Source organism: Danio rerio, chromosome 23 (genome assembly GCF_049306965.1).
Source record: "Danio rerio strain Tuebingen ecotype United States chromosome 23, GRCz12tu, whole genome shotgun sequence".
NCBI classification, from domain to species: Eukaryota; Metazoa; Chordata; class Actinopteri; order Cypriniformes; family Danionidae; genus Danio; species Danio rerio.
The window spans coordinates 20,605,473-20,633,384 of record NC_133198.1 but is presented as its reverse complement, the minus strand read 5'-3'; the positions used below and the strand labels follow the sequence as shown (position 1 = coordinate 20,633,384).

Genomic DNA, 27,912 nt, shown 5'->3' with positions numbered 1-27,912 from the left:
AAATGAATTATTAAAACTAGACATGTGTTGAATCAAAATCTTCTCCCCGTTAAACAGAAGTTGGGGGAAAAAATAAACAGGGGGGCTAATAATTCTGACTTCAACTGTATATGAATTGTCCAGTTTTTGTTAAGTTACCTTCTGTACCTCAATAAACTCCACACTGGAAGGGTTTCAGGGCAGGCAGGGTGGATACAACTGAAGCCACCTTTAAACTTTTGTTGCGTACACAAACAATGTTCATCCACAAACTAGGCAGCCTAACTACTAGGAGTACTAACACTACACTATCAGTACTTCAACGTTCTTTCTCATCAAAATAAACAATTATAAACCGGCCAGCGTACCAGCCCCGAACAATAACAGACTGAGAGAAAAGAAAAAAAAATTCTGAATTATATTAAAATATTACTGATTTAACTGAAAAACTAAATAAGTTAGTTAATTAGTTTATTTATATTTAAAGTGCAATAAAACAACAGGTGTTGACCATTGTGCTGTACATACCTAAGTAAATTATCAAATATAAACGACAGAATAAAACAACACAGAGGACATTAAACCAAAGAGCTTAGAATCACCAAGAGGCGACACTCTAGTACGATTTGGGAAACAGCCAATTGATAGCGCGGCGGCCATTTTGGAATGAAAATTCCAATAGAACAACAGCATATTAAAATCTGTAAAATAAACTATTAAATGTGCTGATGATTGTGATAGTAAGTGTTTTATTGTCGTCTTTCAGGTTTTATCTCAGCTTTGATGTGCATTTTAAATCAATAAATAAATAAATAAAAAAACAAAGCAGCTACTTGCCATCTCGACAGATCCAGTGGACAGCCGACTGCTTTCACTCCAAAATGGTGGAATCTGGGGCTGTTGCTGGGCACTGCTGTTGCAATTGAACGTTCTATTGAGTGTTGCCTCTTGGTGATTCTAAGCTGTTTGATTTAACATACCACACAATATCAAAGGTAAATAACAATAATAAACAAATCTCCTTTTTTTGTTTGGATCTGGGAACTATTAGCATTTTCTGCTTCAATGACCTTAAACTTCTGCCAGATATTTTAACAGTAATAAGATTTGAAAGATAAATCGAAGGCTGGCCAGTTAATGCCTTTAAAACATACACACATTTTTTTAAAACTCAATTCTAATAAATATCGGCAACAAATTTAGAGAGCACAGAACAGGAGTAATGTGTTCAAAATTGACAGTGCGAGTAAGAAGCCTAGCAGCTGCATTTTGGACCACTTGAAGACGATTTATATAGAATAAATATACATTTACACAAGTACAATGTGGGCCTACTCATGGTATAAGACACAGCACTGAAACAGTGAAATACTGTATAACATTATGGAGTAAGATTAAGCCAACTGGTTTTCTTGTGTGTCGTCATCTTCTGTGGTAAATTAATTATGCGCACTGCTTCCCACTTCCTCTATGAATGCGTCTTATGTTATGCGTCAAACATTGTATATGTCAGTCACACGTAACTTGCATTCAGCCTTTTCTGGAAGCTTTAACATGGAGAACAACTAGCCTGTTATTTAAACTGCTTCTGCTTTTTACATAACACACACACACACACACACACACACACGCACGCACGCACGCACGCACGCACGCACACACACACACACACACACACACACACACACACACACACACACACACACACACACACATTAAGACAATAAGAACTAAGTGATAGAACAAAATAAAGGATGGTTTGAATGGGAATAAAAAGAGCAGCAGGTCAAGACGAGGGATCAACCTGTATGCCTGTCAGTACTAATAACTGAGCACATGAGTCTTGTGAAACACTTCTCTCTGTCAGCACAGTTCAAGGCTGTTTTATAAGTTACTGTAGATTTTAGTGGACCTGCTTTAAGAGACTGATGTGGAGTCTGTAAACCTCTAATGTTTACTGAATGGAACCAACATGATGAGCTGACCCTCCAAATTGATATACTATATTAGGTTCAGGAGCAGTCTAATTGGACTCCAAGCAGGTTTATAGAAATATCCCAGAAATTCTGCGGAGGAATTGTCACTGTGTGTTAGAAATGCACTGAACTGTGTCTGTCCATTAATGTGGTAATGAAATTCTCCAGATGTTTACTAGCAGCTGTGCTATTAACCAAGTCTTATTGGGTTTCATGGGTTTTTTGTCCTGTTGTAATTGTGCCAGTTTACCGCAAAAGGTAATTCTTCAGTATGTGAATATTTTACCTTTTTCAATCATCTCTAAATCATGTTTGTGCTTTTCAAAAGAAAGATTGTGGATTCTGAATGTATAGCGTGTTTTCTTCACTGTGCCTCCTTCATTCATGTACAGCGCACATTTAGAGACATGCTGAATTCTTGACATAGTTTACTTCAAAATGAACAGTTTCTGATCATTTTTCCACCCCTAGACCATCCAAGATTTATATGATTGACTTAATAAGTTTTAGTGTTATTGCTTTTCAGCAGTAGGAAACCAGTGATATTTTGATTTGTTTAAAAATATTAGTAAAAAAAAAATAAAGAACTACTATACTATTGTTTTATCACATTGCTAGAATGTTTCTACATGACTTACCACACTGCTATCATGTTAATGTTTCCAACATCATCCCACATCCCCAAAAAATCTGTTGTAATTCATAGTAAATACTATCACAGTGTGGAACTGAAAAAAGACACTGTGTAAAGACATGGCAAACAATATATACACAGATCTGTGTAGTGTCATCAGTGTATTGTGCATGTGTGTGTTTGTATAATGTGAAGGTTTACATTGTGTTTATGTAACATTTCAATTCCAATTCCATCTCAAAACCATGTCAAACAATAACCCATATCATCTTCCCCCACACACTAAAAATAACCACAGACACTTGTTATTTTAAATATCATTTATTAAGGAAACATAGGGATGGCTGACTTGAAACTGACGTTTCAGCACAGTGTCGAGATCCTGAAGTGCAAGTGTTTCAAAGCACTGCACCGAAGCATGATCCAAAACACTCAGGTCACGTGACTTAAGTGTTTCAAAACACTTGGCGCCTGATGTACAAAGACTTGCGTTGAATTAATACTAAAACATTGCATATGGACAAAGTTGTGTGTACGCAGTATAAAAATCAGATGTATGAAACAATGCGTACACGGATCCCACGCATATTCTCTTTGTACATCGAAATTAACGTGAACCTGAGCGCATGTGCACGAGTGCAAAACCCCCCCAAAAAGAGGAGAACAGCGGTGCACTGTCAAAGTGTGGACCGAACAGGCGGGGAAACAGAGGATGCCGAACACTCTTTGAGAAGAGAGTTGCCTCAATTGTGGGTGACACTTTACTGTCTGGAGTAGTATCCGTGTCTTTGGGAGACACAGATAGATTAAAGGAACACTTTGTTAGGGCGGTATAGCAGCACCTCTCCGCTCTTATCAAGACAGCACCTCTGGCATTTCAGGTGCCCAATTGCCCGCTCTACAACTCTGCGCTCTTGGTCAGTTTGTGGGTTTTTAATGGGGATTAACAGCCAAATCTTTAATAGATAACTGTGATCTCCTGATATGCAGTTAAATAATTTTGCTCAATAAAAAAATTTAATTAAAAATAAAATAAAAAAAACTTACTGGAATAATATCTTTAAATACATCACTCACCAAAAAGCCACCCATCAAACATCCTGCCACCTTGGAGCCTTCGCATTCGACATGTTTCTGCCATGTTTTTACCACACTGCTAGCATGTTGCAGCACATTGATAGCATGTTTCTAAGATGACCAATTTTCACACTGCTAGCACATTGTAGCACATCGCTAGCATGTTTTTTGCTATATTTTAACCACACTGCTAGCATGTTGTGGCACAATGGTAGCATGTTTCTGCCATTTTAAAGCACACTGCTAGCATGCTGTAGCACATTGGTGGCATGTTTCTAAGATGTTCAATTTCCACATTGCTACCATGTTGTAGCAGGTTACATGATTTAACACACTGCCAGCATGTTGTAACATTGGTAGTATGTTTCTGCCATGTTTTTATCAAATTGCTAGCATGTTGTACCACGCTGATAGCATGCTTCTAACTTGTTTTTAAAAACTGTTAGCTTGTTTTAGTACATTATTACAGAAACGCTAGCTTTTCATACACATTGGTGGCATGTCTCTGCCGTTTTTATTCACAATGGTAGCATGTTGTAGCACATTGGTAGTATGTTTAAAAAATGATCACTTACCACACTGCTAGCATGGTGTACCACACGTTACATAATTTACCACACGACTAGCATGTCATAACACATTAGTAGCATGTTTCTGCCATGTTTTTAACTGCACAGCTAGCATGTTCTAGCACATTAATAGCATGTTTCTGCAATGTTTTAATCTCACTGCTAGCATGTTGTACACTGTTAGACATTTCAAAGGGTTTTTACAGTAACTTACTGGCAACACTGTTGCCAGTAAGTTACTGTATTTTAGATTTACAGTATACAACTGTAAATCCGTTTACAGCATGTTACCGTAGTGGTTGAAAATGGTTAACTACTGTAAAAACCTAAGTTAACAGTTAGCTACTGTAAACCTTTTAATTTTGTCCTAAATATTTTATAATATAATTTTATTAATATTATTTTAATACTATAGACCTAAAAAAGACACAATTACAAAATATTAACAAAATAAACACTCTTTATTTAAAACATTGGAGATGCTTAAAACAAGCTTAAAAATGTGTAAAAACATTACATTTCAATCATTCAAAATATTTTATTTTAAGAAAAAAAACATTGAAAATGACAAAGCACATTAACATACATGTACAAAACTAATTTAAGTGTCTGACCTGCATATTGTTGAGAAAAAAACCCCAATTGTACTAAGTACTACTGACATTAAACCAGACACAATTACAAAATATTCCATTCTTTAAAACATTAATAATGCTTAAAGCATTTAAGGAAAATGTGTGAAAATTACATTAAGCAATAAAATCAACACATTAAAAATAAATAAATCACACAAAGCACTAGAACATACATGTACAATAAAAATTTAAACTTCTGAATTGCATATTGTTGGAAAAATAAATATTTGTAACTATTAGCCGACTCAGAAACAACCCAACTTTAAAATATTACTAATTCTGGTGTCAAATGCTCAACAAGGTCTGAACTCACATGTTTAAATGCAATTCATCTTTATTTCTATTGCACTTTTACAATGTAGATCAATGATGTCATAGCAGCTTAACATAGAAGTTCTTGTAAATTGAAGCTGCTTCAGTCCAGTTTTCAGAATTGAAGCAGTAAATGTCACTGCTGAAAGTCCAAACACTGAAGAGCAAATCCACCGATCCACCAATCGTAGCCAAGCGATCCAGTGGCAACAGTGGCATGGAAGAAACTTCACCAACTGACGAAAGTGTAGAATAAAATCCCTTGAGAGATACCAGGCTCAGTTGGGCACGACCAGTTCTCCTCTAGCCAAACTTGTGCAAGGCCGCAGTCTAGGCACCGGAGGCTTGAAAGTTCACCAGCGGGTGGTCAGGCTGGCCCATTGGATCAATGCGGAAACTCATTGATCACGTGTGTCTTTTAGGATTCACTCCTCCATGACCACCACAGCATCTGGTCAGGATTTGGCCCAGTCCAGGATTATGAAGAACTCTGGATAAGGACAAACAGACTAACATAAGCATAGAAGAAGCTTGTTTAAAAAAATACTGGTTAATTATTTTGAAGCATGGCAGCTAGGTTGGGCTAGTTTTCAGCTGGTACTGAGCAACTGGCTCCTGCTCATAACCTGCTCACTACCATGTTTAAAAGAGAACTAACCAGAATGTCCTGTTTATTTTTTTCCCTAACAAGGTTTTACAAAAACATTGTAGCATTTGTGATGGGTTGATTCACTGCAGGACAGATTAGACAATTTGTTTTATGTATTCCTAATAAACTAAAACAGACTGAATACTGATACAACTATTGAGAGTGTCTCACCTAATCCAAGTTCTCAGTTAGCTGGTGAAAGAAGGATAACACACTGTTGTTCATGCTTGTCATTCTCTTCACTACTTCTCCTGCCTTCTTCTGGCTCACTCTGGTTGTTGCTGTGCATTTTGTTTCATCTTCTGGAATTATTTATACAAAAAATTTATTATTTTATTTATTACAAAATATTTAGGCAACATGAAATGGGGAAAAAGACATTTAATACAAAGATTTTTTATTTAGCTAGCAACTAAACATGTGACACATTTTGTATTAAAAGTAACGTTACTATATTGAGAAACAAATAGATGTACAGTACTTACTGTTGTATGAGGTCCAGTTTGCACAGGCAGGCTCCCGGTATTCTATATTGAGACCATAAAAAAGCCAAAAATACAGATAAGAATACCATGCTACAATCCACAACCTCCACACAACTTTTTTTTATTTGTTTACCTTGGTTGCTTACTGGTCTTGCTTATTTTTTAAGCATAAGGCTGTGCTGATCAAGATGTTCCTTCGAAATGCTGTTTGTTTCTTCAGACAAAACCTGCTGCTGTGCCAGTGCCATATCTAAACAGAAAAAAATCTAATGGTAACAATTATGTTAAACCAAATGTCAAGAGTTGTGATAAAAATATAATTAGCAAACAATAAATAGCAAAAAGGTGGTTATTAGCATAATGCATAGAGGTAAAGTTGGTTTTATATTAGCAGATTCAGACTTCCCCCTTAATAATTTAATTTCATAAAAGTATTATTTGCAAACTCTAAATAGCGAAATCATTTTAGCAGCTAATGACTATCAAAGTACAACATGCTCACGGTCAAATAAACAGTGTTAATGTTGATTTCAAGTCATACTGGCAAGCTAATTCTGATCGAATATTTAAAGTAACATGGTAAACAGTATAGAGTCTTCTAAATGAACGAATGTGCGAATATAAAACCAACTTTACCTCTATGCATATTGTATAGATTTACGTTAACGTTCTTATAGGTTACGTCGCGATGTTATTTTCTCAAGCTAACGTTATAAGTTACTCTAAACCAGAGAAAAATAAGTTTACAACATCTAATATATATAGTATAAATCAATATAAGTTAAACGTTGCACGTTAAAATGAGTTTGAGTCCAATTCAGTATAAACTTAGCTCAGTTTAGCTAACAGTTAACATTACCATTTTAAGATCGCTTCAGCCAATGTTGCCGAGCAAACAAATGCTAATAGAGGTGCTCAAATCAATGTCGAATGTTGTCAGCACAGACAGACGCACTTTTACCTGGATTATTTGATGGTCTTTCATTCATATTCTTCTGGGGGAAAACACTCTCTGCCGGACCGTTGTCTCGTGCTAAGTGTCCTCCAAAACTGTCTGCATACCTCTGGTTCCCTCCTAAACCAAAACCCGCTGCAACACCGGTTCCTATGTAAATAAATAAAAAGATATGACGAGAACAATGGCTAATAATCATAAACAGTCTTATTTAAAGTAATAGTAGTGTTAATGTAATAAATTAAATAAAGATAACATCTAAATAGATGATATATTTCTCAAATGGGCGAAATAACGCCAAGCCAGAGAAAATTATAATAGCCAACTTTATACTTTACATTGTTCTATTCTCGTCCACAAAACATTCTGTAAAATGAAACACTGCCTCAGCTTACCAGAGTAAAGTTTGTTAAATCCAGTATGTTCTTCAGGCACACTAATAAATTGTCCTCCAGAATTGCTCCAGGGTCCTCAGGCAAAAAGTGGTGCAGAGTAGTCGAATCGCCGCAAGGTGGCGTTGAAGCAGTTGTGGAAAATACAGTATAATACACAAATTTTTACAAATACAGTACATCGCTGTATATGTTGTTCGACGTCACACTAAATTCCCATAATGCAACGGTAAATACAGTTATTTACCGTAAAAGGAATTTGCAGTATTACACTGGGTGAAATACAGTAAATAACTGTGTAATTTACAGAAATGTCTAACAGTGTAGCGTGTTTCTGCCATTTTTTTAACCACACTGCTCTCATGTTGTAACACATTGTTAGCATGTTTTTACCACACTGCCGGCAAGTTGTAGCAAACCAGTAGCATGTTTCTAAGATGATCAATTTCCACACTGCTAGTGTGTTGTTGCACATGCAACATGATTACCACACATTACTAGCATGTTGTAGCATGTTTCTGCCATGTTTTATCACACTACTAGCATGCTGTAGCACATTAGTAGCTTAAATCTTACATGTTTTAGCACACTGCTAGCATGTTTTAGTAAATTATAAACATGTTTCCAATCAGCGTAGCTTTTGCAAATAATAACTGTTGTTGCATTATGATAGTATGAAACAGTTTTTTGTGGGGGTAAGATGTTGTCATACTGTATTATACACCATCTATCAAATTAGTGGATTAGAACTAATCAGAACTCAATTTACTGTAAGTAGAGAAGAACAAGCAGTGGTGAACATGATATGATTATAAGCAGACAAGGGTAATTTCAGCAAAAACTGAGACTTTTGGTGGTGCTGGTACATACTCTCACACTCACTTAACTGTGGTGCCAAAATCTGTGGCCATCTGTCACACACTCATCTTTTCTCACTGTGTGTATACTACACTCCCTTAAACAGCAAATCAAGGATATCCACAGCTTGCTGCAGAGAGAGAGAGAGAGAGAGAGAGAGAGAGAGAGAGAGATGTGATGTATGTCATCTGTTATATTCTTGCTGACTCCCTGGACTCGTTCCAGCTCGAGCAGCACAAATCTCTTGATTACGTTAAATTAGCGCAGGCACGCCAATTTAATGACCTGAGATTAATTTAGTTCTCCACTGATTGCTTGTACTTTAATTAGTATTTCTTGATAAGTTAACCATCGCCATTAGTATTGCTCAAAGGATTTGATCAAGCTTCTAACCCTAATCATACGTGTCCACTGGCATGGAGTTAGTGAATTTAGACATTGTAGACGTGTGAGTAATGACTTGTGCAGTGGATTGTAGGAATGACAACAGTGTAGAGTAAGATGGGTAAAAGATGGGAAATGCTGAACTGAAATGAAAAAAAATAAAACAAGTGAAGACAAGTCTGTGACATCAGTCCTCAGTGTTTCAAAATCTTTTCTTACTTGCTTCTATCATATTTTCTGAAAAACAAAGTTAATGTGTACATATTACACTTTTTTTCTTCAGCCATATGTCACACAAACATTCAGGATTTATTCAAATGTGTAGGTGTATATTATACATAAAGTTATACAGATTTAAAGTTCTTATAAAATATTGGTGGAATGCTAATGCAATATTAATGCAGTATATTTAATTCTACATTTCATTAGAGCCACTTGTAGTGCCTGCTGCATCATACGACCAATGGAGTAAGGTTCCTTAATCAACAGATGTCATGTTATAGTTAAACACGATTACGTGATTCACTGAGAAAATTCTGTGCTCGCTGCCTGTATAACGTTAACTTAGATTATGCTCAGTATCCTCGGCCCATTCTTAATTTTGATTCTGTAAAATGTCCTAGAAATACAGCAAAAATGGACCTCATTAAGTCTCAGCCTTTATTACAGCTCATGACGGACATTTCTTAAAGTGGGAATAACAAAAATCTTACCTGAGACGGTGTGTGGAAGCTCGAATGCCTAGCAAGTGCATCGTTGTGATCGATGGCTTTTGCTTGTTTATTAATGCCTGTGACAGCAGTGACGCAGTTTTGACAGTGGAGTGTTGTTGTTTGATTCGTACTTGTAAACAGGTTGTCATGTCTGTGGTGAAACTGTATTTCATGTTTGTAAAGCAACCCCATCGTAAATTAATCTGTTATATACAAACAGACAAAGAAAATGTGGTATCTGTGTCTGTTCTAATCGCAGATTTTGGAATTGTACCCTCGAAATATTACGAGTACGTTCTGGTTTCCTTTACAGTTTTATAATTACAGATGCAAGAATTTTATTTACATACAAAATATGTATGACTGATTTTATTCCATATATGTAGACAGATAAATCTGTACACATTTACACAATGCAAAAGCTAGTTTCGTTTACAGTCGCACAAGCTTTTCAGGCCAACGTAAAACGACAGTAGTATTATGTTTCCGTTACTTCTTTGATGTCATCTTGGTGTGTCATATTCAAAAATATCCTACCGCCAATCCTTTTGCTACTTGTTTAAACTACTTAATTAAATTGAGTTGAATCAACACAATTTTTAAGTTGTTTTTGGGACAACCTAACTGTTGATGTTGAATAATCTTTAATTTGTGAAAATGACAACTTAGCTTGAGTTAACTTAATCGATTTGTGTTGGGACAACATGAAGGAATTGCATGGAACCCAGAACTTTTAGGCAGCAAATTATGGAGAAGCAGCTTATGTGAACGTTTTCGTTTACGTGAAATGTTTTTGTTTATGTGAAACATTTGTGTTTATGTGAAACATTTTTGTTTACTTGAAACGTTATATATATATATATATATATATATATATATATATATATATATATATATATATATATATATATATATATATATGAAACGTTTTTTTCGTTTATGAGAAAAGTTTTTTTTATTATTATTATTTTTTTATGTGGAAAATTTTCATTAACCTGAAAGGACAACCTACACCAAAACAGGGCTTCAGCATCCCATTAAGTTTTGCTAGAATGTCACAACATCCATATATTCCTCCCATCCTGCAGATCTGAGATGGTGTGATTGTGGGTCTGTCCTGAACGAGGCTCTGCAGCGCCTCCTCTCTGCGGTGCCTCTGTGAAAGTGTGTCACGAACAGAGGAACCTGTGAAGCTCCACCGCAGCACCACTGAGGGTGTTAGTGCTGGTGACACATCCAAACCACCTCCTAACATCCTCTCCCCAAAATCCAAACAAACCATATGGAGTCCAAACCGTCCAGACTATTTTAAGAACGATCGACTGGGGTCAAGGTTGGTTAAGGGCGAAGGTCAATTGCAGGGACGCATTGGCCAGTATCTGTTTGTACATACGCTCATGTTTGCATGATGAGGAAAGTCCCATGAGGAGCTTGACCTCTTTAACCTCTAGTGCCTCTAAAGGCCGGCTGGCGCACGCAGACGTTACAGCCCGAGCAGATGCAAGCAAGCCTGCCACGCTCACGTCGATCTGCATACCAAATGTAACACCACCCCGAATCTCGGCCGAAAATTCAGACTGGCTGAACTCTGAACTCCCGACATAATTAGAGAGCGCGAGGCGGCTCTATTTGTCTCATTTTGTGGGTAATGTGGTGAGCGATGGGGGAGGATGTTCATCCCCACCTGACTCAACCCTCCTCCACATCACTCCTCCTCAGGGCCAAGAGGATTTATTGTGCACACGCGAATATGTGTGTGTGTGTGTGTGTGTGTGTGTGTGTGTGTGTGTGTGTGTGTGTGTGTGTGTGCGTGTGTGTGTGTGTGTGTGTGAGAGAGAGAGAGAGAGGGGGGGAAAAGGCACGTGCCAAGTGTCTGGTGCTGATTCATACACCCCCCAAACCCTGAGGCCACAACGAATTTACACACAAACACACTCAACACACACACACAATAGAGTTTTACAGCATATACAGTTATTAACACTGAGACACAGCTGAATATGAAAGAACACAAACTCGGTGGTTTACAAATGTACACAGTATTTATTTACTTACACACACACACCGACACACACACACACACACACACACACACACACGCACGCACGCACGCACGCACGCACGCACACACACACACACACACACACACACACACACACACACACACACACACACACACACAAACACACACACACACACATTCTATTTATTTTGACCAACATAGCTATTTTATGTTCACAAGTAATATTTTTGGGTGTTTGCAGTTTATTGTACTTATCTCTACCATGTGTGTCCATGTGTGTGTGTGCTATGGTGATGGTTTTGGGTTTGAATTGTGCATGATTGTGGTCAGGATTTGTGAACATACGGAAGCACTGTTACAAAATAAATAAATGAATTAAAATAGAAAAAATCAACACACTGCTGTCAATATTGTGGTGCACAGCATCATGGTCCACTAGCAGTATAGCCAGTAGCCATGGAAACAAGATGATATATGTAGGTTTGATTCCTCATGGAAATTGTCTTCTTAATATTTGTATTGTTTGTTCCTGTCAATCATAAATATTGACATTCTTGTTACCGAAGTATATATTGTTGTTTAATATTGTTATAATATTGTTGTAATATTGTTTTTTACTTTGTTTTTGTAGAAAAGCATTTACCAAAATGGTGTAACTATATATACTGTATTTGTAGTTTTTAATTAGGGCTGCGTGATAGTGGACATTGCACTGTTTTCATTCACTGCGCTTTATATTGTGATACAAATGCAATTTCACCAGATGACTTGAATAGCTTGTAAAGAATTTATTATTTTAGATTGATTTCAACACAGGCTTATTCTGAAAACGTAGTGCTATATACATTTCTGGAGAACATCATATACATAGCTGGAACTACTTTTTTTTTTTACATGGCTGGAACTACTTTTTTTTTGCAGTTTTTGTTTTCGTGAGATCTCAAATTTATCTCGCAAGTGCCATTCGTGCCTGCTGTACTCGTATAAATCTATCAGAGGCTCCTGTCGACTGACTGTTTGACTGACTGATTGACTGACCCACACTCCTCCTTCTTCCCTAAACCCAACCCATAATTTTTTAAAAAGCACAGATTGACCCAGCCACCCACTTTCCTAAACCCAACCAACAATTTTAAAAAGCAATACAGAAAAAGCAAAGCCCTCGCCAGATTTTTACTCCGTTCTACCACATTCTCACTCTGTTTTTTACTTGTTCATTTAATTTTTTGGATTTTGTTTTTGTCTTACCTGCTTTTTGGTACTATTCTTCACTGGACTCGAAGCCCGTTATCGGGGTCATCTCCTCTCTGCGTCTCAAGTCCACCGATGTACATGGCGAGGTAATTAGACAAACTTGTAGAAACGAGAAAGCCGTCCATATGAGGTGAGCGGTCAGCTGGTAAGCGTGAAAAGGAATGGCATAATACGGTTAGAGACATTACGAAATGCAGCCACACATACTTCTGGCTACATAATTTACGATCTCCAGAAACTTATATAGGGCTACATCTTCAGAATGAGCCCATGTTAATTGATTTGGATGATTCTGTAGGTGAGCATAACGGCAAATATAATTTAATATGGTTTTTTATAGCATGCTTTACAATATTATATTTGTGCATGTAGATTAGTTTAGTCAGTACTGAAGCCAAATCTGGAGCTTATCTAACAAAATAACTTACTATAATAGTTCAAAAATTAGTAGCCCAAATTTATATGCTAGGGAAAAATATTAAATAAAATTTTCAAAAAAAAACAAAGATCAAGAGAAACAAAAGATGTATAAAATTTATTTGAAATTTTGTAGTTTGTAATTTTGCATGATTTTAATTGTATCATCTTTCAATTTCTAAAGATTTTCTGTGACTAAAATGTTATTTTAATAAATATGTCTGTTTTGTTCAAATGCCCCAAAATATATTACCTTCACTGCTAAATGGATGAAAATATTCATTTAAAAAATTAGGTGTACTCATTTATTCTGAGCACTGTATATTATGATTTTTATCTATGTGAAGCTCTATTATTTCTTTGCAGGACATAAAAACATTTTAAATGTAAAATTTAAATGTACAATTCATCCAAAAATATGCATTATAATATTTTCTCTTCATCATTTCTATTATATTTTATTATTTTTACTAACTTTCTATTTTAATATTTACTAAACTATATATATATATATATATATATATATATATATATATATATATATGTGTGTGTGTGTGTGTGTGTGTGTGTGTGTGTGTGTGTGTGTGTGTTGGTAGATTCACAATTCGTAAGCATTATTTGATTATTTACATAAAACACTTGAATATATTTTCAGTCATTTTTTAATGTACAATTATTTTTGGTCAGTGTCAACTTATTCCAGTGACCACCAGTTTTTCTTCAGTGAAAGAGTACCAAAACATTTTCATGTTTTCATATGTCTATATAGTTTTGTTGTTGTGTATTGTAATAATCTATTTTTAATCTACATTTTAATTAGATGTTTCCTCCTAATCCATCCTTCAGAAATGGTGAATCTTTTTTCTAATCCTCCCAAACACACACACACACACACACACACACACACACACACACACACACACACACACACACACACACACACACACACAAACACACTTATCCTTTTGGTTGTTATTGGTGTGAATGAGCGAAAAGGATTCTCTTAAAATGTGTGAACTGCACTTTCCCGTCCTCATTTTTCCCTCTGCAGTCAGATTTATGCACACACTCATACGCTCACACAGCCAAATCAGACTTTATTAATAAAACAAATGTCTTCCTCAATGTGCTGCAGCATTCAAGTAGGTATGCTAAGCTGTTTATCATGCTAACATCACCACTGTTTGTTTGTTTTGTGCACGTATCCTCAGATTCCTCTATTTTCCATATCCGCTCCTGACTCAGCAGTTAGTTGGTAATGATGCCACGGTGCTTTTAATTGCTCTGTTAATTGATAGGAAGCAGAAAGGCTCTAATTAGATGTAATGATACGAGGCTCTCTCTGTCACCGTGGAGCTAATGATTTAGCACGCTAGCTATGCTTCGCGGGGACATTTCCATATGAAAAGCATGGGTGTGAGTGTGTTTGTGTGTCTCTGTGATAGTGGGAGAAACATAGATCAAGTTGGAGAGCATTTGTACAGAATAATAGAGAACGTTGAGGGGAATTGACGCTGTATTGTTTCATCGCAGTAAACTAGCGAGTCCTTTGCTGCTTTGAAGCGTCAGACTTGAACTGGGTTTCGCTGCAGATGTGCATTGCTTCCAGTGAAAGCTGTGTAAATCTGCTTTTCTGAGAAAAGAAGCTTTGCGGAGAGCACGCTTGCCTTAATAATTTTTTTGAAACGCCACCCTTAAAGGGACAGTGCACCCTAAAATGCTAATTCTGTTAACATTTTCACCCTCATGTCCTTTCATGTGCCTGTAGATGATATTTTCTTGATAAATACTGATATTTAAACACACTATAATACACAGTATGTTAGATTTGATAGACTTATTTAACTAACTAGAAATACAAATAGCAAGATGCATATATACAGTGCTCAGCATAATGAGTACAACCAATTTTTAAAATGAATATTTTTATCCATTTCTCAGTGAATGTAATATAAATTGGTGTATTTTACAAAACAGATTTATTTAACAGAAGTATTTTCTTTAGAAATAAAACACCTTTAGAAATAATACATTTAAATTCATGCAAATATTGCAAAAAAAAAAAAAAACTACAACATTTTAACAAAATTATATATTTTTTGTTTCTTTTGATTTGTGCTATTTTTTATTGAATATTTTCCACAACATTACTTTGGACAACTCATTTTTGTTCCATTATTGTAAGTTATTTTGTTGGATTAGCTCCATATTTGGCTTCAGTACTGACTATATGCACAAATATAATATTGTAAAGCATCAACTCATATGATCAAAGCATCAACTCATGAGGTGTACTCATATATGCTGAGCACTTTAAGTAGTGTATGTTATCTGGCTGGTGACCATACTGTAACAGTGTAATAGGGTACCAAGAGGGTTTTTTCTGATTCAAGACAGAAGGCTTTCAAAGCTTGGCATCTTTACAGTTAATATATGCGAGTCATAAGTGTAAATCAGTGAAACTATACTTTATTCGAAAGCTGTATAAATAAGCTTAATAAAAAAAATGATAATATTCAGCTGAGATTTAAAAAAAAAAATTGGAATCTGAAGGTTAAAAAAAATCCAAATACCAAGAAAATCATGTTTAAAGTTATCTGAATAAACATTAGCCATAAACATCACTAATCCAAAAATTTATTTTTACATATTTATATAGTTTTACAGTAGGAAATTGACAAGGTATCATGATCTTTACTAGGGCTACACGATATTGGAAAACTTGCGATTTTTTTATTTTTCAATTGATTTTTTATGCAATAAATATTCCGATATGAATACATTTTCTAAGATGGTTTGAATAGTACTACTTGACAATTTTCTGAGGAGTCTAAACTATTTAGGTACAGAAATTATATAATCACAATGCAAAAAACTACTTTTGTTTTGTCTCGTTTCTAGTCCAAATGTTAAAACAAATCTTTGACCAAGTAAAAATATTGTTTAGTTTTCACCGTCAGATGAAATGAGTAAAAAAACAAGAGTTTTTTTTTTGCTAGTTTTTAGGAAATTATCTTCCAGTGGGTACGTGAAATAATCTTGTTTTCTCTTTGACTTGTAGATATTTGGACTATAAACAAGACAAAAATTCTAAGAAGTTTTCTTTGCATAAATCATATAATTCTATATAAATACAATAATTAAATACAATAAGCTCCTGGTGAACTATAATTCAGACTCAACATTGCATATCTTTGCGATGTGTCTGTTGCACAGGATGCTGAAATTATGCTGAAATAATATATATTGTACAGCCCACTCTAATGATTTTTGGCATAAAAGAGAGATCATTATTTATGACTAATACAATATAATTTGCCAGAAAAAACTCATACTCGTGCAACATTATTTTGGTCCAGGGTGACATATATTCAATTTAACTTAACAAAACTTAACATTAATGATTTGAATGTTTTACTCTTGTCCAGGCTTTCAATTTTAAAGTAAGAAATCATTTGATATCCTATATTAATCTGAAATATTACATTTAAAAACAGGGTTTCTAAACAGGGCTTTGTGAGTTGCAGTTACTTTAAAAGATGCAGCAAGTAGGAAAAATAGATTAAAATTTTTTTTTGGTTAAGCATACTACAATAATCTTTATGACTTAGAACAATTCTTTAGAGGTATTTTTCATATTAACAAATGCAGTAAAGTATGACCATTTTTTTAATTATTGTTGTGAGTTAAGTCTTCATTTCCAGCACAATTATTGCACCAAGCAGGCAAAAATATAAAGTACGTAAAAAATGAGATCTGAAGACTGACAATAATAAAGATAAAAAAGAAAATAAGCTATACATATCATAAACAGAATTTATATGATATCTAGAAGATGTAATTTAGTGCAATAAAGTAAGCAATTGTCATTTAATTGTGTTTATTTAGGATACAAAAATAATATAACCTTGGCCTCTGCAAGATAAAACAGTCAGACATTTAAATCCAGAAAAATCAATCCTATCACCACCATTTCAGTAACAAAACATCTTCATTTTAGATGCCCTGAAAATTATGTCTAAATTACATCTAATTTACATTACTAAATGACATCTAAAATTTGCACTAAACTACAGCTTCTAGATATCAAATTCTGCTAATGATATGTTTAGCTTATTTTTCGTTGTATATTTTTATTATTATCAGTCTCTTTTTAGATTTTTGTACTTACTTTATATTGTTTCCTGCTTGATGCAATAATTAAAAAAAGAATGCGGTGAAAATTACGGCTTAATTCACAACAATAATTGTAAAAATGGAAATACTGCATTTGATAACATGAGAAATACTTCTAAAGAAAGTATTTAGAAGTATTCCTAAACAATGAACAATCTTTATGATGTTTAGAAATAAAACTTCTCATAATTCCCCAGTAATGCATGCACATTCACATATTCACTTGATGAATCTATTCCTCAAACATCTGAATCATAAAAAGGCTGTGTCTGTTGAAGAGAGCTGCAATCTTATCTCTCAAAACAGAGCCCGATAGGCTATCATTCATCTGTTTGCAGAAAGATGCTCTGATACAGAGAAATTACTGCCAAACATTGAGTGACGGAGGCTGTGAAAGAGAGCGGGAGGTGCGAGGAGAGGAGAGGAGAGCCGGATTGACCTTGCTTCAAATCCCGCTTTTGCTTGTTTGACATTGGGGCTTGTTGCTGTGTTTATCTCTGATAGCCCGAGTGCCCGCCATTTACTCCAAGCCACGGGGGTGAACAAAACCAAAAAAAAAGAAGCCCTTTCATTTCATGATGCTTTGTTTTTGGCTCATGTAAGTTATGACAGAAGCTCTGCGATGGGCTCATATTTCAGTCTAAGAGATGTGCTGTGATATTGGCTTCTCTCACCGGCTGATTTGTTTCCCTCATCAGTCCCGCGGGTAATTTAGCTAGTGAAATCACACCTTTTCTTTCTCTCCGCTCCTCTTCGATTTCCTGTCCCGGCGGTGGCCAATCACACCGCCGTGTCCTTGGGGTCCAGCCTTGGGTATAGGGGGGCTGTTGAGGGGGTCACGTTCAGCCAACCACCTTTCACCCGATTATATTTATTGTGCTCAAGACGAGCCTCTCTGTCAGTGCTCAAAGAAGATATACTGGACACACACTGTACTGCATTACTGTAGTACTGAAGTACTGAGGCCGGGGAGGGTTTCTGACACTGTCATGTAAAGCAGTATTTGTAGATTAATTTAAGACATTGTTCACTTAAAATTGAATATTTAGAAGGTATTTTGAAGGATGTTGGAAACTGGTAGTCATTGACTTTCATAATATGAATGCTATGGGTGTCAGCTTACTGGTTTTTAACATTCTTCTATACCTTCATTTGTCTTCAAGTGGACGCTTAATAAATATAGAATTTTTATTTTTGAGTGAACTGTCTCTTTAATATTGTGATGTTTCTCTTTTGACCTGCTTGTGATATTCTAGAAGATATGTTCATATTTTAAGCTCATATACACTACACTAATGTTTGAAAATAAGCTTCTCCTGCTCACCAAGACTGCATTTATTTAATCAAAAATACAGTACAAAATTGTGTAATGTTATTGCTCTATAAAATAACTGTTCAAAAGTAGTTTATAATTTAATAATTTATTCCAGTGGTTTTAATGATGAATTTTCAGCTTCATTACTTCAGTCTTCAGAGTCACATGATCCTTCAGAAATCACTCTAAAATGGACCAGAGGGGGCCAAGTCGGAGCACTTACTCTGGTCTCCCGGGCTCTGCGATTGGTTGGGGGAATTCCAAATTGAACCAAAACAAAAGGTGACTGTAGGCTTAAGATTGGCAAGGAAAATTCGAGACATTGCAACCTGGGAAGTTTAAAAAAGAAAAACGAAATCACTCTATTATTATTATTATAATTATTATTATTGTTAAATGTAATAGAAATAAAAGCAATAATGACTGGAGTTATAATTTCATTTGAAAATACATACAATAATGTTCTTTAAAAAATGAAACATGAAAAAAAAAAAAAAAAAAACTTTGACCGGTAGTGTATATTTATGGTCACTATACGGTCATATAGCACAATTTCGTGAAGAATCAAAGGGGCTTGCTGTATTTTTTTTTGTTTTTGTTTAGATATGCAGCACATGTGTACATGCACACTTTAAAAACATGCTGACATGACATCTGCATATAGAAAACAAATCTAACTCAAGTATGGACAAACTAAAATATTTCAGTTGATTTTTTAAATATGAAATTTTTGTTTGTGACGTTTGTTCAAAATTAGCAGGATAAATGTATAAAATGAAAATATAGCCATTTAGAAGTGTTTTAAAGATGTTATGAGTCCAAATGGACCACAAAAGTGGATCATAAACAATAATATCAAATAAATGGACTACAAACAACAACAAATAATTAAATAAATACAATTTTAAATAATAATGAAATAATAAATTAATAAATAAATACATGCATACAAATGTGAAATAAATAAAAAAGAAGATACCATCTATACATATTAATATTTGTGAGTTAAATAGTCACAATGTCTATAAAAGCACAAAATAAATAAAAATAATAATAAACATTTTCCATAAACATTTTTGATTATTTAAACTTGTATTTTTGTTTTGTCAAATAATAATAATAATAATAATAATAATAATTATTATTATTATTATTATTATTATTAGGAAAAATCCTTTTTTTAAATTAGACATTTTTGTGTTCACATATAATCTAATTTACAAGAATTATTGTATAAAAGCTTTTAAATAAATAAAAAATATTTCATTAAAAATATTTTAAAAATGTAAAAAATTAAAATTTAAGTAAAACTAAAGTGTGTTTTAATATTTCAAATGACTTTGATGAATATAAAATATTTCATCCTTCAGCATCCCAGATAAATTTAGATAAAAACGAAACTCTCACTCTAAATGAATAAGTGAAATTGTAATATACATAAAATGCTTCAAAATATCCTTTTGCCTGTTTAATTATATGACCATATAATGTGTCATCAAGTGCAGAGTGTGTACTTCTGTTGAAGTGTGTGCTTAATATTTGTATACGTCTGTGTGTGTGTGTGTGTATATATGTGACTACAAAGGCTGGTTAATTCAGATGAGGAGCTATGCTGGTTATCACGCAGAAACACGCCACACCGAGTGTCTGCATGCTTTTGTTTCTGCCTGTCTGTATTTTAATGAGCTCGGCCTATCGCTGCAGTGCTGCACGCTACAGCGGCTCTTCACGCAGGACAAGTGTGACAACAGCCCCCCACAGATTACACACACACACACACACACACACACACTCAATCTATACAACACAGAAGAGAGAGGAGGAGCTACTGTCAAATACAGAGCATAAGCACTGATGATTCTGAGGTAGAGAGCTACGCTGCAAAACAAAAAAATAGGGTTTTTTAATTTGTTTTTAGTCCAAATATCGAAAACATCTTTAATTAAGAAACATTTACTAGACAAGCAAAACATATTGTCTTGTTCTCAGAAATAATAAGTCGTCAATTTTGTTTTTGTTTTTTCTTTAAAGAAACAAAATAATCTGACAATGGCGTTAGCAAAATAATATTATATCAAAGTGATTTGTTATTTCTGAAAACAAGACCTAAAAACATGTCTAGAGATTATTTCTTGATTTAATAGTCTTCAGATATTTGGACAAGAAACAAGATATAAAAAGATACAATAATAAAGCATCATAGAGATTAGGGTTATGTGCAATACCTTCTATGCCAAGACATCACATTACGGGGAACATGAGTATGGAACACGTTATGTTTTTTCCTGGGAATAATATTTCTAAAGGAGCTGGTGACGTTGGATTGAACCAGATTTAGGTAAAAAAATACAAACATAAAAATAAAACAAAACCAAACAAATGAATTATGTGTTATAACAATGGAATGAAGCAAGGAGGGAGTACTAAACTTCTGAAATGTGTTTATTACTTTATATAAAAGGCTTTTTGGGTGATGGCAGCTTAAAGACACCTCTCATGTAGAGAATTAAGTGATGCAATGCTCAGGTGTGAGTTTTTTACAGGCACATTTGGAACAAGAATCATTTGATAGTGAATTAAATGACTGTATTTAATGGTCACAGACAGTGCATCTCCAAAATACTTATTTATTATGATTTGAAATATATAACTTTGTCCCTGTCCTTCAAACTATGTTTTACACATTGGCTTGTGATCATTTAAAATATAATTGGTAACAAGGTTCCGTTGGCTACAATGTTTGCGAATGTATTTATAATGTTTGCGAATGTATTTATGAACTAAAAAATAAAAGTCAAACCAATCTTGTAGGGCACATTAAGAACAAGAATCATTTCATAGTGTTATTAAAGATATTTAAGGATCACAGTGCTGCATCAAAATTCCCTTTTATTGTGATTTTAAACATAACTTTGTCCCTGTCCTTCAAACTATGTTTTACACATTGGCTTGTGATCATTTAAAATATAATTGGTAACAAGGTTCCGTTGGCTATAATGTTTGCAAATGTATTTATAATGTTTGCGAATGTATAACTAAAAAATAAGTCAAACCAATCTTGTAGGGCACATTTAGAACAAGAATCACTTCATGGTGTTATTAAAGATATTTAAGGATCACAGTGCACTTTGTCACTGTCTTTCAAACCCTATATTTTTTAATCATTTATTGGTAATGAGGTTTCATTGACTATAGTGCTAGCTAATGTATCTACTAATGTGAACTAAACATTAACAATATTTCTAAGCATTCGTTAATTCATAATAATCTTAACATTTGCTAATGCACGATTAAAATCCAAAGTGGTACTTGCTGACATATATTTTAAATAAAACAACATTAACAAGATGAATAAGTTCAGTTATACATGTATTGATCATTGTTCATGTTAGTAAATATAATAACTAACAGAACCTTATAAAAATTATTCATCATTTTTTGATACTGTGTTGGTCAGAATTATGGTATGTCAGGTATGTTGCTTAAATTTTACATCAATATGTGTGTTATGCTGAGTGACAATGGAATGATGCCAACAAATTATGTAATTTTTGTTTTAATATTGCAGTTTGCTTATTAGTTTGCAATGCATCATTAAATATTACTGAGTTATGATATTAGAACCAGATATTGAAAAAGAAGCATTTTTAGATACCCTGGCATCCTTGCTTTTCTTGTCTCTTTGCTCCTGAAACATAGTATTGGGACCAGAAATTACTTTCAATATTTATATGAACTGTACAGTATTTATTCATTCATTCACTGTAAAAAATGCTGGGTTCAAATCCTTCATTTTGTCCCAACACAAATCAATTAAGTTAACTTAATTAAACATAAAACAGTTAAATTGTTTCGAAAAAAAAAACCTCAACAATTGTGTTGATTCAGCTCATTTTCAATAAGTAGTTTGAACAACCAGCAAAATATTCTTGTGAGTGTTTATTCATTAATTTGCTTGCTCTATTATAATAATAAAGAAAAAGCATAAACTCACACACAAAAAGATTTAATAGTCCTGGAAAACAAAAAACAAAAACACATTTGCAAAACAATTTTTTGCATAAACTATTTTTACTTAGAAAATTGGTACGGAATCAAAATATAATCTAACATAAAGCTAATTGTTTTATAAGTAAAATAAAATAAAATAGTTCTGCATTAAAGGTTTCATTATTCATTTTCAATTTTACAGAGTATAACAATGCTTAATTTTTTACACTGTAAAAATGCTGGGTTCATGTTATCCCAACAAAAATTAATTAAGTTAACTTAATCATTCATTCATTTATTTTCTTGTGGGCTTAGTCCCTTTATTAATCTGGGGTCGACACATTGGAATGAACCGCCAACTTATCCAGCAAGTTTTTATGCAGCAATTGCCCTTCCAGCCGCAACCCATCTCTGGGAAACATCAACACCCATTCACACTCATACACTATGGACAATTTAGCCTACAATTCACCTGTACCGCATGTCTTTGGACTGTGTGGGAAACCGGAGCACCTGGAGGAAACCCACGCGAACGCAGGGAGAACATGCAAACTCCTCACACGCCAACTGAGCCGAGGATCGAACCTTCTTGCGACCTTCTTGCTGTGAGGCAACAGCACTACCTACTGCACCACTGCTTCGCCCTTAACTCAATCATTTTTTTTACAAATTTAAGTGAATTGAACACAAAACTATTGAGTTGTCTAAAAAAAAACTATTGTGTTGTTTCAAATTATTTTAAATAAGTAGTTTAAACAACCTGCAAAGCAGCAGTTATATTTTGAGTGTATGTACACAAATATTAAAGGTTAAAACGTTTTTTTATTTCATTTTTTATTAACAAAACTCACCATAGACTGATAATGCTGACTATTAATGATAATTAAAATATGCAAACTAATGAAAACAACTACACTACCTGACAAAAGTCTTGTAGCCTATTCAAGTTTTAAAAACAACAAACTTGACTTGAAGTTGATAATTTGGAATCAGAAGTGGCTTATATGAAAGACAAAGGCCTCTAGATTATGCTTATTTTTCCAAAATCAATTATGATCATGCCTTGATTTTTAATTATTTATTTAGGACAGTGAAGTCTGACTTTACTTAGACAAAAGTCTTGTCACTTAACAGAAATACTGTACAGTATAGAATATAAAGTTATGCTGCAGTGGAAAAATAATTAATATTGTGTATGACACCCATGAGCTTGGAGGACTGCATCCATACATCTCTACAATGACTCAGATAACTTATTATTAAAGTCATCTGGAACAAATTCTTGCAGTACTTTTAAAGTTCATCAATTTTTTTTGGATTCATCTTCAATGCCTCCTCCATCTTACCCCAGACATGCTCAATAATGTTCATTACTGGTGACTGGGCTGGCCAATCCTGGAGCATGTTGACCTTCTTTGCTTTGAGGAACTTTGATGTGGAGTCTGAAGTATGAGAAGGAGCGCTATCCTGCTGAAGAACCTGTTCTCTACTGTGGTTTGCAATGTAATGGGCAGCACAAATGCCTTAATACCTTAGGCTGTTAGTGTTGCCATCCACTCTGCAAATCTCTCGCACACCCCAGCCTAAATGTAACCCCAAACCATGATTTCTCCTTTAGTAAACTTGACTGATTTCTGTGAGAATCTTGGGTCCATGTGGGTTCCAATAGATCACAGGTGTCAAACACAGTTCCAAAAGGGCCGCAGATCTGCACAGTTTAGTTCCAACCCTAATTAAACACACCTAATCAAACTAATTGAGTCCTTCAGGCTTGTTTGAAACCTACAGGTAAGTGTGTTGGAGCAGGGTTGGAACTAAACTGTGCAGGGCTTCGGCCCTCCAGAAACTGAGTTTGACACCCCTGCAATAGATCTTCTGCAATATTTCTGCCACTTTTCCAAATGATCAACTAGAAGTCAAGTTATTATTTGTAGCTCTTACAACTGGGATTGAAGACAAAGCTTTTGTCAGATAATGTATAGCCTTCTACAGTTGAAGTCAGAATTATTAGCCCCCCCAACACCCCCCCTATTTATTTTTTCCCAATTTCTGTTTGACAGAGAATGTTTTCAACACATTTCTAAACATAATAGTTTTAATAACTCATTTCTAATAACTGATTTATTTTATCTTTGTCAGGATGACAGTAAATAATATTTTACTAGATATTTTTTCAAGCCACTTCTTTACAGCTTAAAGTCACATTTAAAAGCTTAACAGGCTAATTAAGTTAACTAGGCAGGTTATAGGTAATTATGCAAGTTATTGTATAATGATGGTTTATTCTGTAGACTATCGAAAAAAAGTATAGCTTCATTCATTCTTTTTCTTTTCGGCTGAGTCCTTTTATTAATCCGGGGTAGCCACAGCAGAATGAACCGCCAACTTATCTAGCATGCGTTTTACGCAGCGGATGCCCTTTCAGCTGCAACCCATCTTTGGGAAACATCCATACACATTCACACACACTCATACACTACGGACAATTAAGCTTACTCAATTCACCTGTACCGCATGTCTTTGGACTGTGGGAGAAACCGGAGCACCCGGAGGAAACCCACGCTAACGCAGGGAGAACATGCAAACTCCACACAGAAACCAGTCACAGACCCAGTTGAGGCTCGAACCAACGACCTTCTTGCTGTGAGGCGACAGTACTACCTACTGCACCACTGCGTCACCCAAAAAGTATAGCTTAAAGGGGCTAATGATTTTGACCTTAAAATGGTGTTTTAAATATTTAAAACTGCATTTATTCTAGTCGAAATAAAACAAATAAGACTTTCTCCAGAAGAAAAAAATATTATCAGACATACTGTCATCAGACAAACATAAATTTTCTTGCTCTATTAAACATAATTTGGGAAATATTTAAAAAAAGAAAAAAATCAAAGGGGAGCTAATAATTCTGACTTCATATAATAATAGTTATAAAAATGCTAACAAACATAAGCCTTCTTGTTAAACAAGAAAAATTGAGTTAACATTTTATGAAAAACACAATGCAACCCTACTCATTTGATATTTATTTTGAGCTAAATACATGGACATTCATTCATTGTGTTATTTTAGCAATATGTGTAATTTTTTAATAAAACCTTACCATTTAGTTGGTGATGATTTTTCAAAAAAACCTCCACTCCTTTTACTCCACTCATTTATGTATTTTTTACTTTTTTAACCATTTTATTGCCTTTAGTCTATAGTCTTCACACATTCCTCCTTAAAGCCTCCGGACAGCGAGTCACATTTATTTTAAGCATCGCATTAAACTGCTTTTTCTGTGTTTAGGGTCCAGTGAGTGCTGCCTATGTGTATGTGAATCTGGCTTGTGTCTCTCTGCGTAATTGCATTATTATTAATTCTGTCTTCAGCGGAATATTGCAGGAAATTATGGCTGCGGATTTTTCTTTGAGGGACAGTGCGTCCAATTAAAGAGCACCCCTCCTCCTTTATTAATAATAGCAGTGGTGAAAAGAAGAAGTCTGAGTCGGCTGCCATCTCTTTGCTGTGAAGTTATCAGCGCGGAGCAGGCACAAGCTGGTTTCACATCGCTGAATGCTCACTCAATGGTGAACATACACCATAGCCAGAACCGCTCTGTCTGAATAAAGAAACTACCTCCCTGTATGCGGGTGAAGTCTCTCTAACACACACACAAGCTGCTTTAAACACAGAAGGGTGATTATTTTCTCATAAAGGTCTGGAATTCCAATTTAAAGGATCTCAAAAACACTCTTCTTATTGTGGTGGTGCCTCATTTACAGTGCCGAAAGTCTACTAAAATTGGCACCCTTGGTAAATATGAGCAAAGCTGTGAGGAAGGCTGTGTGAGGAAAATTAGCTCATAATATTAATGAAATAAACAAAGACACTTGAGTTGAGGCTTTTTTCTTGAAACCCTTGAAACTCTTTAAAATAATCTGGAGCTGTCACGTTGTGAGTTTGTTTCTGATCAGTTAGCTATCTGCTTTAACAAAAGGGCTGTTGTAAATGTCCTCAGAAATGCATTTAAGATGGGTATAAATCCGATTGCTTAAACCACTTGAGGAGGTGCTCTGGGACACATTCCAGATGAAACCGCACAGGTCTAACAGCATCTGGTTGTTAAAATCTCGTATGTTACTTTTTAATCTCCCAAGATGTTTAAAATACACATAACACTGCATTATAGGATATGTAACAGTCAGATATCACAGCACCAATGCAAAACGCAACACCACAGAAGAAGTTTTGGGATGTTTATTTTATTTTTCTTATTTCTTGTTCAAACTACTTATTGAAAATAAGCTAAAATAACACGATTCTTGATATTTTCTGGGAACATCTTCAGTTGTTTTATGTTCAATCCACTTAAATTGGTAAAAGCAATTAATTGGGACCACATGATGGAACTGTGTGGAACCCAGAATATTTTTACAGTCTACACTGAAAAAAATACACTTTGAACCAACTTTTAAATGTTACTGTAATTTGTTACAGATATGTTTTGTTTTATTTTCCTCAAAGTATCATTTAAATTAGGTTCAAACTATGCATTTATATTTAATATGAATCATAAATATTTATTGTGGCCAAAAAAAATTACATTCACACAAAGTAAAAATAAATAAAAAATGATAATCTTGCTTTGGTCCAGTAATTAATTAAATTACTTTGGTTCAATTCAAGTAATCCAAGTAAAATATATTGAAATACAATGACATATAATGTTAGTCTAAGCTGTTGCTAATTATTTTATTTTCAATGAAGTTAACTATCTGCTGGTTCTTTCAGTATGGCTATAAATGTCAAGCAAGACGGTAACAACAAAACTCACAAGCACATAAACAGTAGCTTTTATCCACGTGATCACGACACGAAAACTGCTGGTTTAATGTAAAAAAAATATTACTAAGTTTTACCTTGGGAGTTAGTTTTTTGCTTTAAGGCAAATTGAATAAAACTATTGTTATATTTTATATTTATAACAATAGTTCACTTATTCAATATAAAAATGTACTTTCAATGAAAGACCCAGTAGTTTTTCTGTTTTCAGTGTAATTTTGACCCGTCATTAACCATTAAATGATTAAAATAATATGACCACTTAATATCAAATAACAGCATTAAAACATCT

General features: G+C 34.4%; 2 long non-coding RNA genes across 2 annotated transcripts in view; one reads left to right on the top strand and one right to left on the bottom strand.

Moving 5' to 3' along the window:
* Window positions 1–27,912, top strand: part of LOC141380475 (uncharacterized) — a 156,550-nt gene that overhangs the window by 106,836 nt on the left and 21,802 nt on the right. The gene's annotated exons all lie outside the window — the stretch shown is intronic.
* The window catches only part of LOC137489111 (uncharacterized), a 68,882-nt gene continuing 45,723 nt past the window's right edge, over window positions 4,754–27,912 (bottom strand). Inside the window, exons 2-8 of the long non-coding RNA XR_011008447.2 lie at window positions 12,890–13,037; window positions 7,667–8,651; window positions 7,278–7,421; window positions 6,450–6,566; window positions 6,317–6,358; window positions 6,003–6,133; window positions 4,754–5,672 (exon numbers count right to left, since the gene is read on the bottom strand). This is a non-coding gene — a long non-coding RNA (uncharacterized lncRNA). The remainder of the gene's footprint in view (window positions 5,673–6,002; window positions 6,134–6,316; window positions 6,359–6,449; window positions 6,567–7,277; window positions 7,422–7,666; window positions 8,652–12,889; window positions 13,038–27,912) is intronic.